This window comes from Palaemon carinicauda, chromosome 8, assembly GCF_036898095.1.
Source record: "Palaemon carinicauda isolate YSFRI2023 chromosome 8, ASM3689809v2, whole genome shotgun sequence".
Classification (NCBI taxonomy): Eukaryota; Metazoa; Arthropoda; class Malacostraca; order Decapoda; family Palaemonidae; genus Palaemon; species Palaemon carinicauda.
In genome coordinates, this window is record NC_090732.1 from 95,552,195 (window position 1) to 95,572,194 (window position 20,000).

Genomic DNA, 20,000 nt, shown 5'->3' on the forward strand with positions numbered 1-20,000 from the left:
GTGGTTTTGATGCACACTACAATAGTAAGGTTTTTATCATGGAGAGTCAAACGCCCACGATGAAGGAAGGCTGGTTGCTGTCAACCTTCTCTGTCATAAACGGTAGACCAAACTTGACTTTCAAGGTGTTCTTGAGACATGATAGGGAAACCTCGTCAGTGATCCTCACAATGATGTCGACGTACCAACAGTGTATGATGGAATATTTGAATTATCAGAAGACATTTTCTATACAGACTATAATAAAGAGGCGTGCAAAAAAACGCACATAGAGGATACCCCATTGTGATAGCATTTATCTGATGATTCATTGTGCCCATTGGACATGTGAAGGGGACATCTAAATAGAGATACCAAGGAGACCATTCAGGATGTTAATAAGAGTCACCGATCCAATATCATACACATTTATATGGATGTAGTCGAAGGTCATGTCAACTGCCAAGTCAATGCAGTTGTATTTTTTTTTTCTTTCCATAGCTCATCTCTGTTTGTTTTTTGTCCTGGATTCATCTTTGTTTGGATATGTTACTTACAAGAACTTTTGCTGAAAAGATAATACATCTTTTATCATTATTATTGTTTTTATTTTTTTAAGCTAATGAAATGATAGTAGCTGAGGTAGTAAAATGAAACAAAACACTTGACAGTTGTTTCAGATAAACTGATTCATCTACGGTAAAGTAGCTATTAATATTATTCCCAGCTAAGCTATAATCTTAGTTAGAAATGCATATTGCCATAAGCCTAAGGGCTCCAACAGGGAAAAATAGCCCGGTGAGGGAAAGAAATAAGGAAATAAAAAAACTACAAGAGGAGTAATGTACAATTAAGATTATATATTTAAAGAAAAGCATTAAAACAGATCTTTTATATATAGACTATAAAAAGCAACTTATGCTAGCCTATTCAACATAAAAACATTTGCTGCATGTTTGAATTTTTGAAGTTCCACCGATTCAAATAGCTGAATAGGAAGATTATTCCACGACTACAGTTAAAATGAAAATTCTGGAATACCGTGTAGTATGGAGCTTCATAATGGAGAATGCATGACTATTAGAATCACGGGCTTACCTAATATTACGAACAGAATGGTACTGTCTGTGATCTGAATGCAACGGATAGTCAGAATTTTGAAAAATCTTTTGCAACATGAATAACGAGCTAATTGAACGATGGTGCCAGAGTTTAATATCTAGGTCAGGAATAAGAAAAATGAATAAGCTGTAAGTTCCTGTTTAATAAATTAAGTTAAGATTCAGTAGCTGGAGACCAGATAAGAGAACAATACTCAAAAACAAAGGTAGAATGAAAGAACTAAAACAGTTCTTCAAAATAAAATGATCACCTAAAATCTAAGAGACTTTCTGAAAAAGCCAATTTTTGTGGTATTGAAGAAGAAACAGACCTAATGTGTTTCTCAAAAGTAAATTTGCTGTCAAGAATCACACCTAAAATTTTAAAAGTCATACAGTGTTGAAGACACTTTATCAATACTGAGATCCCAATATTGAGGAGCCACTGTCTTCGACCGATTTACAGTCATACTTTGAGTTTTGTTAGGATTCAACTTCTTTCCCCATAATTTGCATCATGCACTAATTTTAGCTAGATCTTTATTAAAGGATTCACCAACCCCAGATCCAAAGTCAGGAGATGAAATTGATGCAAAGAGAGTAGCAGCATCTTCATATGCAACAAGCTTGTTTTCTAGGTCAAACTGCATGTCATGTGCATATAATATGAAATTAATGGTACATGAACACTACCCTGGTGAACACTAGATATCACATTCCTAACCCACTGTGGTCCCCATCAATAAATATTTGCGATTTATTGGTTAAAAATTTAATAATGATGCTAAAAAAGACCCACCCACTCCTAACTATATAAGTTTGAAAACAGGAGCCTCATGATTAACACGGTTAAAGGCACCACTTTGATGAAGGCCATACGAAATTCTTGCCCACAATCTAAGGAATTTTGTACAGCATTAGAGATTTTAAGGAGGGCATCACATGCTTTAAGGCCTTTACGTAAGTCAAATTTCATACTATGGAACAGATGATTACCTTCAGCACACCTATTTAGACGTTTTGCCAAAAGACGTTAAAAATTTAGATGATATAGGAGTTATGGAAATTGGGTAGTAATCAGTTCCCACAAACACATACTCAGTGGAGTAACTTTACCAATTCCTCAACAAGTGATAAAAGAATCCGTTCTTGCTAACTTGTAGAAAATAACAGATAACTTTGGAGCTAAGAAATCTGCAATCTTTGAAAAAAACAAAAAATATTATTTGCGCCTACACCTCCATAAGCATCAAGGTCCATCAAGAGGACTTTAATATCATGAGATCGAAAAGCTAAACTAGTTAGTTTAGCCTCAAGAAAAGAGGAATGAGAAAGATTAAGTTTCCCATTCTGGTTGTCCCAGAATGGGTATCTTTTATGGTTAAATTGTATTCCTTTTCAGTTGAAGCATAAGCATTCTGAGCAAAAGCCTTAAGCTGGGGATAGTTATTCCAAGTCAAATCCCATCTGTTACCCTTGGAAAAATGATAGGCCTCCTGCATCTCCAAATAAGCACGTTTACAATGATCATTAACCCAGGGTTTGTCTTTCACTCGGTACCTTAGCACGCGAATTAAACGAATTAAAGTGTTACCCATCTTGATTTATATGTATATACATACTATATATATATATATATATATATATATATATATATATATATATATATATATATATATATATATATATATATATTGATGGATAGATAGATAGATAGGTAGATAAGAAACTTGTCAAATGTGATAACTACGTTTATTCGTCAGATATTCAAAATACCCGTGAACTCTCAGCTTGGCTAATTGTCTGAAAATTAACCAATGGAAAATCTTTGTTTCATATTAGGCCAAATCATCACAGTCGATTTTCCTATAAAACAGCATCCCTTAACAAAACTAAAGGCCTTTAGGTCTGGCTAGAAAATGAGTGAGTTTTAGATTTCTGATAATCCTCCTCTTAGATGTCTACCCAAAGTTTTACTATGTAATAGAGATACCAGGTTGTTTAAAATTAGTAATATGAGTTGAGGTTGGACCCAAACAAGACAAAGTATTATTCTCCCACTACAGATATCAAGTAGGTAAAAGAATGGGGAATTTACATTTTACTCGATATAAATCTACTTTTACATATGAACTCGTATTGCGCATATTTCTTAACTACTGTGTAATTTTTTACCCCACCCCACGTGTTTCATACACGTTCATGCACTGTAATGCCATTTCTTTTTTTCATCTCTCGCTCTCTCCCGCACTGACAATAGAACAACGTGTTCAAGATCGCATTTTTTACATTGTTTGACATTTTGTGCCATGTTGCCCTCTACTGTTTGTATATAAATTCGTTATTTTGTTGAATAAAGTCACTTACATTCACTTCGCCTCTCTGTTAGTACCTAACAGCTACCATACTGTGAGAAACAATGGCACAAAAATTCAAACAATGTGAAACGTGCGATGCAAAGCTTAGACAGGTTTTTCTGCTGTGAGTTCGGGAGAAAAAAAAATTACAGTGTATGAGCGTGTATGAAACGTGCGGTACAGTTTATTATTTGCGCTCCATATTATATAACACATTATATAACCAAATTTCTATCAGAAGTGTAAATTAAACTACATCAGCATTATATTTCATAATCTTTTCTCGTAACATGTTCCATGAACAAAAGAAAAGTATAACGAATTTGAATTCTTGATCATGCCCCTCATGCAATAGTATTTCTTGAAAATTATGTATTCGGTACATGATTGTATTTTGGCGCACATGTTTGGTGATGTAAAATGCTTATAAATTCCATTATTATATGAAGTTTAATGCAGTAAATTATACTGATATACCATGAAGGTTATAAATAAACATATTAGCATTAGGAAGTCAAAATTAAATACTTCAAGTTGAAAGTAATAAACAATTTCTAGGTGAGACAGTGGGTGAACTTTATTTGTCCAGATGGCAGAGGTCTTCTATGCTCCTATATATATATATATATATATATATATATATATATATATATATATATATATATATATATATATATATATATATATATATATATATATAAATACTAGAAATTAACCTTAAAGAAAAATTATAAGTAGAAAAAAAATTGAAGATTATTTTGTCAGCTACAATTACGTAATCCATTAGTTTCTTATCAAGATACACATCATCGGCATGTAACTTGCATAAGCATCTTATGGCGAATAATTTTTTAATTCAGTTTTGAGTGTAGTGCCTTCCTACCGTAACATCAACAAGCTTCTTGAGTGTTGGATAAATGTAATTATTTTTTATGTGATATAAATGCGGAAAAACAATGTGCGCAATTTACTTTTAGTTACCAGATTATGATTTTTAACCATTATAATATAGGAACTATTATATACAGGATGTTTAGTTATTACTTCCGGCAGCGAAGTTGGCAGGAAGTTATGTTTTCGGGTCAGTTTATTTATTTATTTATTTATTTTTCTGTGTCTATGGACAGGATTATCGAATTTTGACGAAATTTTCACCACAGATCATGGACGACCCCATTAAATTCTGGAAATGATCCTGGTATGGATTCTAGATCCGGATTTGCATTTTTCACATTTTTAAAGATTATGTCAAAACAAACTGGAGGATTTTGACAAAATTTCTACCGCAGATAGATCTTAAACCATTGACGACCCCATCAACTTTTGGAGATGATCCGGTACCGGATCTGGATTCTAGACCCGGATTCATTTGTCTGTATGTCTGTGGACAGGATTACGTCAAAACTAATCGACGGATTTTGACGACATTTCTGCTTACGATGGAGGGCGAGTTGGCTATGATAGATGGCTACACCAATTCCCATAAGTGTAGACTACCTTCGGTAACGGATCTGGATTCTAGACCCGGCTTTGCATTATTTATCTTTTTATTTATTTGTCTGTGTGTCTGTGGACAGGATTACGTCAAAACTACTCGATGGATTTTGGCGAAATTTTCACTGCAGGTAGATAATAACTTAGGTTATAACTTAATTCATGAACGACCCACTGAATTTTGGAGATGATCCGGATCGTGGTTCGGGTCCGGATTCTAGATCCGAATATTCATTTTTTGCCATTTTAAAAATAAAGTCCAAAATAATTAACGGATTTTGAAGAAATTCCCACCGCAGATAGATCTTGGGCCACGGACGACTCTATTAACCTTCGGCGGAGGTCAGATATCTTTGATTGTTCTTGTTCATGTCTGTGACACTGAACTGTCCATTGCGTATTTCCCTATGGATGATATTGTCAGAAAATATAAACATATGATTCATCTATGGATTCCTCATATAAGATAATAGACAAGCATCATTTCTAGGAAGTTCTTATATTCTATGAGTTAAAGTGTAGGAAAAATCCATCTTTTTTAAAATTTTTATTAAAATCATTTTGTTTAAGACATCTTTTATTTGTAGGTCTTATAATACTGAAAGGTTGCATATATTTTGTCCATTATGGAAAAAGATTTTTCCTATTTCTTACCTTACTATAATCATAGTTATTAAAACCATTCTGACTCATTTTCTTTGAAATCCTAGATCACTAATGAATTCTATAAGGTTGCATCCAATGATAATCTTATATTATACCCTTTTCATATTGATTCATCCTTTCTTTACGCAAGACCTTGATAAGCAGACACACTGCACATTTTGATAGCACTATCTGTAAACTCGCTCAGAGTTTCTTATCTGATTTTGCCATTTCCAGCGCATTCTATAGCGTTATGTGCGTCCATTTTCTTCTCTCTAGTGATCTCTCCAAGAGATCTGCACTCTCCCCCCTCCTTCACTTCCCTTTAGCATTGGTATCCTTCGAAGCTCTCATCCTATTCATACTACATTTCACGCATAATTTTCTCTTTCTTACTACTCATATTACTAAGCGCGCTATGGCGCTTCTTTAATCTTGTTTTACGAAAACGAAAACTGCACAATCACCTCGCTTTTATCTCATTTCAGTAAAGAACTTTGATACAAATATATAAGTTTTGCGTCAATAGTTTATATTTGCAAGACTATTTTGTTTTCCGTAAGGGAACATACGTGTGCTATAGAAAATGATGAACGATAAAGATTAATCATTAATGCTGCATTCAGTGAAGATGGCTGAGTATACCAAATTGATGGTAAATATAGAATACAATAAAATCATGATTTTATTCACTAAGATTAATATTGAAATATGCTGTATTCCTGGTCATGTTGGAGTTGATGGTAATGGAAAAGTAGATGCAGCTACTAAGTCAACAATAAACTTTATATTAACATTCCCCATTAAGAAATATGTAGCTGCAATAAATCATTTTATAGTAACTAAGTGAAAACAGAGCGGAATAATAAATAAGCAATTTTAAAAGAAATCAAATCAATTATTTTTCCACAGGAATCATCAATCCAGAGGGACAGGGGAGCTTTTTGTAAGATTGCATATTGGTTATACAAGACTGACTTATTAGGTTTTGATGTGCATACCACTTGATAATTCACTAAGTGTAGGGACTGTGACACGATTTTAACCATAAAACATATTCTATGCAAAGGTAGTCTATGGGAGACAAAGAAATTTATGTTTAGTCAATAAAATATGCCAGACATTTTGTCGGAATCTGAGAATGCATCTTTATTTATGATTTTATCATATTTAAGAACAAGAGGTTTAATTAATAGAATGTGAATTTCTATTTATAACAGATTTTTTCTGGAAATTTTTGTTCATCAGACTTAATTATAATGGAGCGGTGTAGCGAAAAAAGAATAAATTGTGATACAAGAATCAAATCTGGCACGAGAACTCTTATTATCCCTATAAATAAAAATGAACTTCTGGCAAACTCAATAGAAGTTATTTCCATTTTTCCTAAATTGGGGCAAATTTTCTCTATATTTCAAATAGTTGCATTCCATAAGCTTATAAAAGCTGCAAACTGTACATATAATGATTGTAAATTCGGATTTTGGCATTCTTATTGTCATTAAGAGATAAATTGAACATATCTTTCTAATATGGCCACCATATGACCGCCATACTACCAAAATGGCTACCAAAGATATAAATGTATATATCTCTTGATGGATACCAATATGTTTCATGTATCCATTAGCTTTAGAATGCGCAGCTGTAGAGAGCTTTGCAGTAAGTCCAGTCTTGTAGCACTCGCACTTATCCAATTCTATGCAAGATTTTCTACTACTGGCAAATATGTGCAATATGGAAACCAGGCACCATCAATCTGTTGCCATCACCATTGTTTTGGACTGGGAAAACGGGATGACATACTGAAGACTGGCTCCAAATGTACTTTGCTTGTAATGCTGCTCTTTTGCAACGCTCTCCTTGCAAGGAGATTAAGCATAACTTCATTTACTTCTTTTTTATGAACTGCGAAGGTTTTACATAAACACCACGAACTCTTCAATGATTTATAGTTCTTAATCTTCTACAGCTGGTGATGTTAAATTTAGTTTGACAAAGGTGGGTGTGGCACACTGATACACAGTCTAAGTTTGCCATGCAGAGTTCTTCCCCATTCTATAAAAGGTAAACACTGTCACACCTGATAATGCATGGAAAAAAGGGAAGGGCTGATGCGTTCGGTCCCATAGCTGCCACAATTTCATGGATAGGTATAGTTACGTGAGAGTGTGGTCCCGCTAACAAGAATAAAAAGAATATTTTAGAGAGAGGGAACAGGAGAAAAAGAGGTTCCGAAGACAGGCCAACGTAATTCCGGAAGCCAGGCGAGTAAGTCAGGTTCCACGTTTGTGACTAAATCCACACACTTCTCGATAGCCCCAAACACAACGAAAAAAATACACAAACAACTGCTAGGTTTGAAATTGTCAGTGCATAAATAGTTGTTACCTGATGTCAGATGCATAGGGATCAGATAAACCAGATATCGCATAAACTACAGATATCATTTTTTCTCGGTCATCCTCATCTTCAAGAGATGCTAGATGATACTGAAGCGTATTCTAAGGAGATCTTTGGCATATTCGGAATAGCTTCCCTTTTCCCCTGTCTGGATGTTTTGTGTCTTCATCGCCTCACCAGACACAGTGGTACTTGTAATATAGAACACCTGAATATGATGCATGTATTTTCTTAGCTGGAGGAGGAGCAACTGGTTTATCTTTAGTTTTTATTTCTTCATCATTTTCTGGACCGATGTTCCCTGCAAAAAATACATTAGCGTTAAACAAAAGTATATGAAAATAGTGATATTTGATTCATGTTTGATATCATCTACTCTCAATGATTAATTGAAGATGGTTTCACTTTCTTTTTCATATCAGAGACTTTAGATTTTAGAATTTAGACTGCATTTTTGACAACTTGCGTTTCTCGTTTTGAGTCTTTGTTTGGTCAAGTAATCTAGAAGAAGCAATTCTTATACAGCACGAATTGTGGATGTATTTTCTCTTAGGGCCAGCAGTCCAATCAATAGCGATATACAGGTGACCATATTTATCTGACCCATTCCAGTTCTGCAAATGATCTTTCAGTGTCTTCCATCGCTCATCTTTGATTGTATCTTTGTCTTTGCAAGGGACTTCACAGTATGGTGCAGCAACATTTCTTGTAAATAAAAGAAACAAATGATATTGTGTAGGCTTCAAATCCACCAGACAACAAATATAATCAATCGAAAGTATGTGGTAGTATTCCCAAGTAATAATCCTATGCATACAAATATAAAAAGATTACAATCATTGCAATGTAACCCCCAATCGATGACGTTAATTTCATTACTTAATTCACATTACCCTCCAAATAATTTGGTACTATAAGTCTTTTAAAACTCACAAATTTAAGTATTGATAAGGATGGATGGTTAAAAAAAATCAACGATATATTTTGTTAACCTTCAAGTTAGTTGTAATAACCAACATCTTTACAGTGTGATTATCTGAACATAATCATAATTTTAAAGAGGTTACTTATGTAGTTGTGCTTTCAGTTTTGTGACATGAAAAGACATCCGTTTTTTCCTAACCAAAGTAAAAGGAAAATAAATTAAAGAAATAGGTGATAAGGTATTAGGAGAAAATAATAGAAATCTAAACATTGCGTGTGCTCCTCAATTCAGATGTAATCACGAAAACTGCCCGAGGTTTATGTTTTAAAAGAAAATCATTATTCCAGTGAACATAATAATATTACTGAATGCAGTTGTGGCTCGATCCCTGTTGTGGGTTTTGAGTGAAACTCTTCGACATGTTCCTATTTTATTCTTAGTCGATGGTCACTGGAAATATTACATACATAAGTAATTCATAGTGACAATTTTTCAATTAATCAAAGAAAAAAAAACATTCAAAGAAAGGATCATTTACATTCAAATCAACAATGTTTTATTAGAAAAACTCTATCATTTACATTCAAATCAACAATGTTTTATTGGAAAAACTATATTGCTATAATTCTAGTAATTGTAATTTCTTTGTATTCTATTTCCTTCATTTTACACATTTTTCATTAACATTTCCAATAAAGACCTCTGGTATGATAACTTGATTACAAAATTTCATAACACTAGGCGGGTGAATCCCTTGGTTCTGCTATACATCGAATCTTTAATAAAAATGCACTAAGCATTAATAGGCATCAAATGTCATGAGAGAATTCCACTAAATAGTTATTCGATCTGTGGCATGTTTTATCTAGCCTAACCCCTTATGACCTCTATTTTCCCTCATTAAATTGTAAAGACCTCTTGATAATATCCTTTACCTACCGAACTGGTTGCTTTCCCACTGTAAGGACCGTCCGGCTCTCTCCCCTCATGGACCGCTGACAAATCCTTACTGGGGAACGTTGCCGTTAAACAAGCACACCCCTCACAATATTGTCAAACATTTCTATATTTCATCATATTAACAGCTCTATTTAGCTATTGTTATTTAAAAAGCAACCCTGACAACCATCTTAAGTCGATAAATCTCAGAACACTGTGATGCTTACCTTATAATTCCATCTAAAGGTCGTCACTGTGGACTTTCCCAAACACGTCCACTCACAATGACGATTAGTGCTTGAAAGACCCACCTTCTGTCCCACGCCCTTGATAGGGCAGCGGGAAACGAACCGATGGTTCCTTTTGTTTGTTACAAAGCGAACGAACATACAAAGTGTCCCTCGTAATTATTGTCTCTGAAGGAAACTTCCTAATTTTTTATTTTCTTATGATTTGACAAAGCATAAGCTTCTATTAGGTGAGCCGAAATTTAATTACAAATTTGGAATTTACCACGAACAGTTATTCAAAGTTACGCAGGGAAAAGTGAAATTTTCCTGCGTTTACAGTAGTAATTTTTACTGAGCTGACATTGGTTGTTGCAAAATCATTCTAAATATGAAATCAATCCACATATCCAAGGACATTTTCATTTTAGAATGACTACAAATATTGTCAATTTCCATCATAAAACATAATTTCTTTACATAAGGAATGTTCCCGCAAAAGAAAGTATTCATGAATATGAAAATTCATAAACCGACTTCATGAGAGATTTATATGTCATTGCTTTTATGATTGATTGATTATGAGTGATCTGTCATCCTGACATCTAAGGTCATTGACGCCGAACATTGCTTTTATGAAAGGGAACGGAAGAATTTTATTTAAGGATACCTTTGCGTAATATAGTTTTATGTGCTTCAAAATACTTTTAACATATTTCTATACCTCGTTTCAATGGACTTTTTGGGCAGTTGATTTTGTATTTCTTTTCTTCATAAGATCTTATTAAAGAGAATACAAATGCTCAGCAGAATGCAATGAAAATTATTACGAATCGCATGGGATCTGAAACATGGTGCAGTGTTCAGAATTGGGAGGATTTCCATAAAAGGATAGACAGACAAATAAAAGAAGTGGACGAAACTTTGAGTAAGTTTACCTGCAAGACGCTATGAATTGTGTTCTATTGTCGGAGGAAATGAAACAGAACCGATCAAATAGCAACATTGATTGGCTGGTGGCTGGGATCGACATAGGCCTATATGTATTTGGTTGTATAAACTAAAAGACGTTATACATAATCTATAACTATAAAACGACTATAGAAACTTAATTGATTTCAGATGTCATGAAAATAGCCGCGTTATACAAATATATATTTTTAAGAAAATAGTTTTAAAAATTCAGAACACATGAACGTAAGCAGCAGATTTAGAATCAATGCCTTATCATATAACACGAACAGGAAGAAATGTTTAGGTCTGATTCGTGAATAAGATAAAAAACTACAAGAAAAATATCTAGCAACAAGATTTGATGTCTCTGCCCATAATTAAAATTTACATACTAAAGACATAAAAGACAAAATTCTCGTGACATCCCTGCACACCATCTTCAATAAAAAGAATAAAAGTATTATTCTACGTCACATCTCTTCATGAATATACCATTAACGTCTATTTCGCGAATGGATCGTAAGAGGATGTTATGCGAGAAAGTGTAAGTTAGTTTTGAAACATTAACTTCAGACCGGTAAGTTCTGGTCACAGCAGTTTGGTCAGATCTTCAACGGCTTCCTTGGTCGTTAAGAGGAGCTTGCCTCTTTTATATCTCAATAACCTTTGTCCTCACCTTCTCTTTATGAGACAGAAGGAGAACACATTTTCCGTCACTTTACTGTAAACTTTATATGAAGAAGAAACGAATGTAAAAGAGCAAGCATTTGGTTTTCTTTCTTTAATACACTACAGAAAAAATAATCATAACGAACACTATGAAATTAGAAAACAATTTGGAAACATTGAAACTTTTGCAGCTTTGCATATATATAGAAAAAAAACTAATGTTACATATTCTGTCATGATAGTAAAATATAAATAAAAAGGTAAAAAAAGAGGTAAAACTGGTATATATGAAAAATAGAGCATTCTAAAACAGAATGAATTAATATCAGTTATAAAAAATTTTGGATATTCCCGGGCAGAATTCAAATAATAGATTGTAGCGGGGCAAAATAAATAAACGGTATTAATTGGATATCCATAAACTCTGGTGATATTTGGTTAAATTGTTCAAACCCAATTGATAGCTAGAAACGTGACTTGCTTCCTAAAATGAGGGAGTATTCAAAAATAATTCGCTAATTGATAATAGATGTTTTATGGTAGGGGATGTTTTTCAAGAGTATCAGTATTAAACGTAAATGTACAAAATGAAATATTATTAATATTATTTCTGAAATAGAATACTCTAGTTTCTATAAAACAGAAAATTAAAACTTACTATTTAAGTAATGAATCCGATATTATCAAATGTGCCATATTCCCTTAATAGGGATAATTACTAGAAGTGAAATATAATTAACCACTTCATTTATAAAACAAAACACGGAATACCTGGCCCAGTTTCCATATTATCATCTTAACATTACAGATACAAGGAGTTGACTGCTGCAAAGTTGTTTAAAGACCCTAAACAACAACCTATTCTGGCTTACTTATAGAATACTAGTATAAGCTTTATTTTTGTAGAAAGATTAACTGGAAATGGTGCTATCCGCCAGGAATATAAACAAATTTACGCTTCTAACAGGTTTCAGGCAAATTGTAAGTAAAGTTTCTCTTACCTATTTAAGACTGTCTAGTAGATGGAAAGTGATGGTTTGATGAGCAAAAACCGCAAATCGCATGTAATCGTTCCCTTTCATACCAGCAATATATTATCACAAAAACACTCTTCTATCATAAGAACATTGTGTTGTCCTTAACATTTGTCATGACATTTTTTAATAGATGGAACTTAGGATGCCAAAAATACTGATTATCAACACTCTGAAAACGCTCCGGAGAGACATATATTCCATGAAGATGAATACCGAACTAAAAGTAAGAATTGGAAAGGTTAGGAGTATGGGATAGTAGAGATGTATTTTCTTTGCCCACCCACTTTCTTCTTTACCCAAATTTATTTTTTTCGCAATATCCCATTTTTTTTTCAGTTATATAAGCAGCCATGTGATTGTGATAGACTCATCTCCATTACTGGAATTCCTAGCCAATTTTTATTTTCTCTTGATTAAGATATAAATAATTGTTTACAAACATATTACATCTTTGAGATTTTGCTATTTTCGTAAATATGTTATCTTTACATTAATTTCCACTGCATCTACAATTGCAGTATAAAGTATTGATTGCATCAGATCTCTCAATGTTTCAGATTTAGGCCATATAATCTTATTTACCGAGCGGTATTTGGCAACTGTTTCGTTTCATGACAAATATAACGTATAACAATTTGCGGCATACCAATCTGTTTTTTCCCGAGATTTTGCATTAAAGCATTCCCAGATGCCTTATAATTAAAGATATTGAATTTTTCACTTTAGAATAATTATACTAAAGACTAAAGTAATTAAATCATCATTGAAATATAAATATGCATTCTAATTTCAAATAATAAATAAAGGAAAAACATATTGTCTCATGTTTACACGACGTCAGAAAACCATTTGGCACTAATCAATAAAATGTCAACTTGATCAAGAATAGCCATTGGTCCACACACACATGTACGCAATTCCATCTCAGTGTTATAATAGTCATGTTAGCTCATTCCATAAAGTAGCGTTAAGTCAACATTGCCAAAATGTTTATCATAAGATTTAGGTAACGATATAATTATGACTATATTTCTATCTTATAAGCTTAAAGTTTTTTGTTTCATTTATAGTCCTCTTATAAAAATGTATACTGTATGATAAAATCCTATAGAAATGATTATTATTTTGGTATTACCATAGACCAACTATGATTTAAAACTGATTTAGTATAGACCTGTATTAAGACTGACATTTATATCATTATAAGCCTATCATATGAATCATACACACACAGACATAGACACTGACACTGACACTGACAATGACACATATACAGTATGTATACGTATGTATGTATATATATATATATATATATATATATATATATATATATATATATATATATATATATATATATATATATATATATATATATATATATACATACATATATTTGGGCTCAAGCCATGTTGTCCTGATGGAAGGTTCCTATAAGTAGCTTCCTAAGGGATATTTAACTACAGTGATATTCCCAGAGAATTTACCTTTGTTCTCCAGAATTCTAACTCCTGGCGTGAATATCCTTAAAATTTCTCCTAAGGATATCCCATAAATCAGGGGACGTATATTTTGATACGACACATAGCAATCTTCATCCCGAATAGCGTTTTCGCTTCGAGGGGGAAAGTGGCATGAATAGAAGGGGAGCCATTATCAAGGTTACCCTCCCTCCCGTATTACTACGAGTATCTAGATGGTGCTGTATGTCAACCCAGCGGGCTATTCCTATAGTTGTAGCGGTCTCGCGTGGTGATTTTCCCTGTTGCTCTTTTGTTACGCTTTGGTTTTTTGGATTTATCATGCAATCTCCAGCCTCTTCTGCCTCTGGAAAGTTGAGTATTCGATCTTTACAGTGTATAAATATTAGCTCCTGCCACACAGTGAAATTACATTAATTTTAAGAGTTGGAGCTTCGCCGATCACCGGAGGCGCCATGGGCGCTGTCGTTCATAATGCATGTGTTATTTAGTTAGTCTGAATGACTTTCTCAGTTTTAATAGCATGAATATTCACGAAGCTATTCAGTTATATAATTCTAGGAAGTTATATATTATGTCGATTGTATTCTTTACAGTTTCTGCGATTTAGGTAACCGAACCTCACCCACATTAGGCTTCCTAGCCTACGCACTTTAGTTTACCTTCATGCATGATATAGAACTACATTCCTAGTTGTAATAGCACTTAAATATGAAGCTATTTTGGCAATTCATACTTGTAAGATATAATGATTGCATATATTTCCTCTTCCTCATCGATCGTATACGAAAGAGTTTCGGCGATTAAAGTAACCGAATCTCGCCTGGCACTAGGCTACTAGCCTAGGTGCTTTAATATATTTTCATACATGCTCCCAGTTTACCCTCGTGTATCGTTTTATCAATTCAGCGGAGATAGATATCTCCTAGAATTATTATATAAATTGATACTCGCTCTAGTGGAGATTTAAGGGTAATCCCTTCTTCCCTCTGAGTGCAGCCATAGGCTACAACCCTATCTTGGTCTTGCCATTGAGTAGACACTCTGGCTTGACTAGGCTAGTGTTTTCTGTCTCTTTCCCTGGCCGGCAGATAGCCGACTTTGGGTTTTTGACAGAACCTCAGAGTATTCAGTCATTTGCTGGTGACCGGCCGGCAGGGTGAGTAGTCACTCCTCTGCCGGCCTCAGCCGCCGGCCTCAGCCGCTGGCCTCAGCCGCAGCGGCCGGCCTAGGAGGCCGCCACCTTCTCCCCTGCGGTCTAGAAGACTAGTCCTGTGCTCGCAGACCCTAGGCTGAAGAATAGACATTCTTCTGCCGCCTAGGATGGTGCCAGCACTGAAACGATGTTTCTCCTATGTTGAGAGGTGGCGGCATGCCTGCCGCCTTCCCCTTAACTCTATTGCCAGACCCTAGGACAGCGCCGATATTGAAACAGAGTTTCAATACAGGACCCTTTTCCCTGCCTCCTCTGTCCTTTAGTGATGGCCTAGCCATCGCAATCCTTTGGCCGTTGTCCTACAATCTTGCTGCTTGCCAGCAGGTTGTGGGGCCGGCTGGGGCTCCTACATAGCAGCTGTTTAGTATCTCAGCCTTCCCTTATGGATGCAAGGCTCTGTGGAGAGCTGTGCCGGCTGGCCGGCTGCCGGTGGGAGACCCTTTTCTGTAGAATGTTCTTCAGTCCTCTCTTGGACTGCCCTCCACATACCAGCGGCCGGCAGTGACCGGCAACGGTTTGTGTTTGGATGGAAGCGTGAATGATACTTTCTCCCTTTCCATTTGAACCCTCCTTCTGGAGGAAAGCAGTAAGATTAAGTACTTACACCCTTATTTATTGTTAAATATTTGATAAGGTACCCTTCACTCCATACTTTCTCTCTCTCTCCATCGGCTAGTGCCGCCAGGTACTAAACTAGCCGTCAGATGCTGGCCGGTTAGGTGCCCAGCAGCCAGCGAGATGCCGGCTGGGCCGGTTCCGCCGGGTACTACCCCAGCCGGCGTGTATCGTGCCGCCAGGTGCTAGCGTAGCTGGCAACATGCCTGCTAAAACTACAGTATGTGTTTATACAGTAGCCAGTATATTTGCAGTATAGATCATACTGTAGACAGAAAACTATAGTATATATTATACAGTAGTTATTTTCCAACATACCCTGTGTATCCTTGCAAAGTCTATTGTTGAGACCAATCATATATTGAAAGAAAAAATTTCTTTCAACATACTGATAGATGATCAGTTACAATTTACCCACATTATTAACACCTTGGGAAAAGTCAGTGTTAAGTTACACTTATCTATCCTTACAGGTTAGAATTCTTCCCTTGGGTTTCCTGAATAGGAAAACTCAAGGTTTTAATTTTGGGGGAGGTCGCAGTAATTGGCTGGACAGGAAACACATGTATGTTTCTTTCTTAATTCCTTTCTAGCTTGTCTATCGTAAGCTATAATGCATAAATATTAATGATAATATTTTGTATAGTTTATCAGGTGAGATGAACTACCGCATACTCATTTAATATTCCTTTCTTTACAGGAGGACCATCCCAAGTGCCTTCAAGTCTTTTGCAACGTGAGGAGCAAGGACTTCTGTGGTCATAAAGAGTGCAGGGCTCATGCTCCCTGCGCCATCTCCAAGGAACCTCTCAAGTACTGGGACCACAAGGACTGCAAAATTTGCAAGGCCTTGGTTACCGAGGCTTTTGATGACCCCAAGACAGCATAGTCAAGGGATGCAGCACGAAGTAACTTGCCCAGATGGGTTTGTGGCTTTCAAAAGAACGCCACGGGACCTTACCTTCTTAGTTAACGGACACGCTCCTTGCTGTTTCCAAAAGCGGGTGTGGAAGCTGTCATACCCAAGCCTCGACTTGAGATACCTTGCATCCAGATTTCCGTAGATACGGACGTCTCCGACGTGATATAGGACATCCACCTAGACGAGAGGATGTCGGAGGTGTCTGAGGACACCGAGAAAGACCTTCTAGCGGAAGGTCTCGAAGAGGAGTCCACCTTGGCTCCTGAAGAAGAAGAGGGTGATGTAGAATCGGAGTCCATTTCGTCAGTTCCAGCCCCAGAACCGTTACCCTCTTCGTCTTTGGCTCCTCCACCAGATGACATGAGACAAGCAATGGCCAGTCTCATGGCAATGATGGAGAGTCTTCATAAGCAAAACCAAGAAAGGGACGCTGAATGGCAAAGAAGAATGGACCATCTCACCCCGTCCCGTAGGTCTCAGAAGAGACTCAACGTTAAAGATCTTCCACCTTGCTCTGATGTGAATCCCTGGAGGCATGCAGAATAAATGCCTATTACCAGCGGCATGATCTTCATGTCAGAGAAGCTGAGGGCTGTCCTCATTGAGGAAGTCGAATTCTGGCCCAGCTTTCAGTCTTACCCAGACTGCTTCGTCCGTCTGTAGGCGGAACCAACATCCAAGGAGGAGACAACCGAAGGAGGTCATAATACTTGACCATGAGAAAGCTCAGGCTCTTTTATCAAGTAGCCTGAAGGAGAAGGGCTTCACTAATTTGAAAGTGTCACCCCTTAGCGAGAAACATCCCACCTTTCTTGCTACAGTTTTGCTAGCCTTTCCCTTTACATCGAAGGGTTTTAAGGCAATAGAGGCAGGCAAACCTTTCCCTACAGTCGATGAGTGTAAACCCTTATCTTTAGCCCTGCCAACGGAAGAGAAGTACTGGAAGGAAGTCCACCTTACCTTCTCAATTGGGAAGTTGGAGGCAGATATTCTCCCTAAGCTGTCTGACTTTCTCTTGTGTAGGGAGCAAGAGACAAAGGAAAGACTTGCCGCTTCTCTATCCTTCCAGATTTGTCTAGAGGTGACGGCAAGCAATAGCAGAACCCCGGATATGAACATGGTAATGGCCAAAACGCATTTGGCTACTGTGGTCAAGGACCTGTATGGCTTTGTCAGAGCCAGACGTGCATGTAAGGAGTTCATGTTTGCTTCAGCTGCATTAAAGCACGAGCCCAGGAATCTGATAGCTTCCAATATCTGGGGAAAAGACTTCTTCCCGAGTGAAGTGGTCAAGGAAGTAGTAGACAAGGCTGCCACGGAGAATAGAAACCTTCTCCAGAAGTGGAGCATGTCTGTGAAGAGGAAGTCTTCCCCGGATGAGAGTCCCCAGCCTAAGAGGAAGGCTAAAAGACCCAGGTTGCTCTCTCGCCCTGCCAGACAGCAGCAACAACAACAACTTCCCACAGTTCCCATGACTGCGGTGCCCCAGATGGGGGCTCAACCCCAACCAACTTATCAGATGATGCCTCAGGAGCTGGTTGCACAGTCACCAGCGTTTAACCCTGCGTTCGAGAGGCAGACCACTACCTTTCGTCCCAAGGGTAGAGGGTCTAAACAGGGCTCCTCTAGATACCCCCCCCCCCCCAAGAGGTAAAGGAGATAAGGGAGGACGCGGTCAAGGAGGCAAGTCCTCCGGACAATCGAAGCAATGAGATGCTTCCGGTAGGAGGAAGACTCCAACATTTTCAGGTTCGTTGGACTTTCGATCCTTGGGCCCACAGCATAATCAAGAACGGACTTGAATGGAGGTGAAAGGAAGCCCCACCACCATTTCCTCAATTCTTCCAACACTCCACCCCCGTACTGGAAGAATCCACCCGAGAACTTTTAAGCAAGCGAGTGATAAGGAGGGCAAAGTCCATCAAATTCCAAGGAAGGCTGTTTTGTGTTCCCAAGAAGGACTCAGACAAACTCAGAGTCATTCTGGACTTGTCGCCACTCAACAAGTTCATAGAAAACAACAAGTTCAGGATGTTGACCCTTCAACACATAAGGACCCTGTTACCAAAAGGGGAGTACACAATCTCGATAGACCTGGCAGATGCCTACTGGCATATTCTAATCAACCGACCCCTCTCCTCCTACCTAGGATTCAGGCTACAAAAGAGGAAGTATGTCTTCAGAGCCATGCCCTTTGGACTAAACATAGCTCCAAGGATCTTTACAAAACTTGCAGACGCAGTCGTTCAACAACTACGCCTAGAGGGTGTCCAGGTAGTAGCATACCTGGACGACTGGCTGGTGTGGGCAGCATCAAGGACGGAGTGTATGCAAGCATCCAAGAAAGTGATCCAATTCCTGGAACATCTGGGATTCAAGATCAACGTCAAGAAGTCTTGATTATCTCTAGCTCAAGAGTTTCAATGGCTAGGAATACATTGGAACTTAAAGTCACACCGTCTCTCCATTCCCCCAGGGAAGAGGGGAGAGATAGCAGGATCTGTCAAGATACTACTGAAATTCGACAGGATCTCAAGACGCCAATAGGAAAGAGTACTAGGCTCTCTCCAGTTTGCATCAGTGACAGACCCAGTGCTAAGAGCACAGCTAAAAGATGCGTCAGGAGTCTGGAGAAGATACGCATCAAACGCTCGAAGAGATCTAAGAAGACCGATACCAACTCGACTGCGATCACTTCTCAAGCCATGGTCGAAGGCCAAGAACCTAAAGAGGACCGTACCCTTGCAACCACCTCTACCTTCAGTCATCATCCATATGGATGCCTCAACGAAAAGTCTAAGGGACTTGGTCTTCTCTATTCAAAACCTTCCACATCAACATTTTGGAGGCCATGGCAGTCTTTCTGACGCTTAAGAAACTCTCCCCTCGCAAATCAGTTCATATAAGACTGATCCTGGACAGCGAGGTGATAGTGAGATGTCTGAATCATCAAGGCTCAAGATCGCCCCAAATCTTCCGCCTGGCAGAAAAGAAGAGATGGCATTTATCAGCAGTTCACCTTCAAGGGTTCCGCAATGTG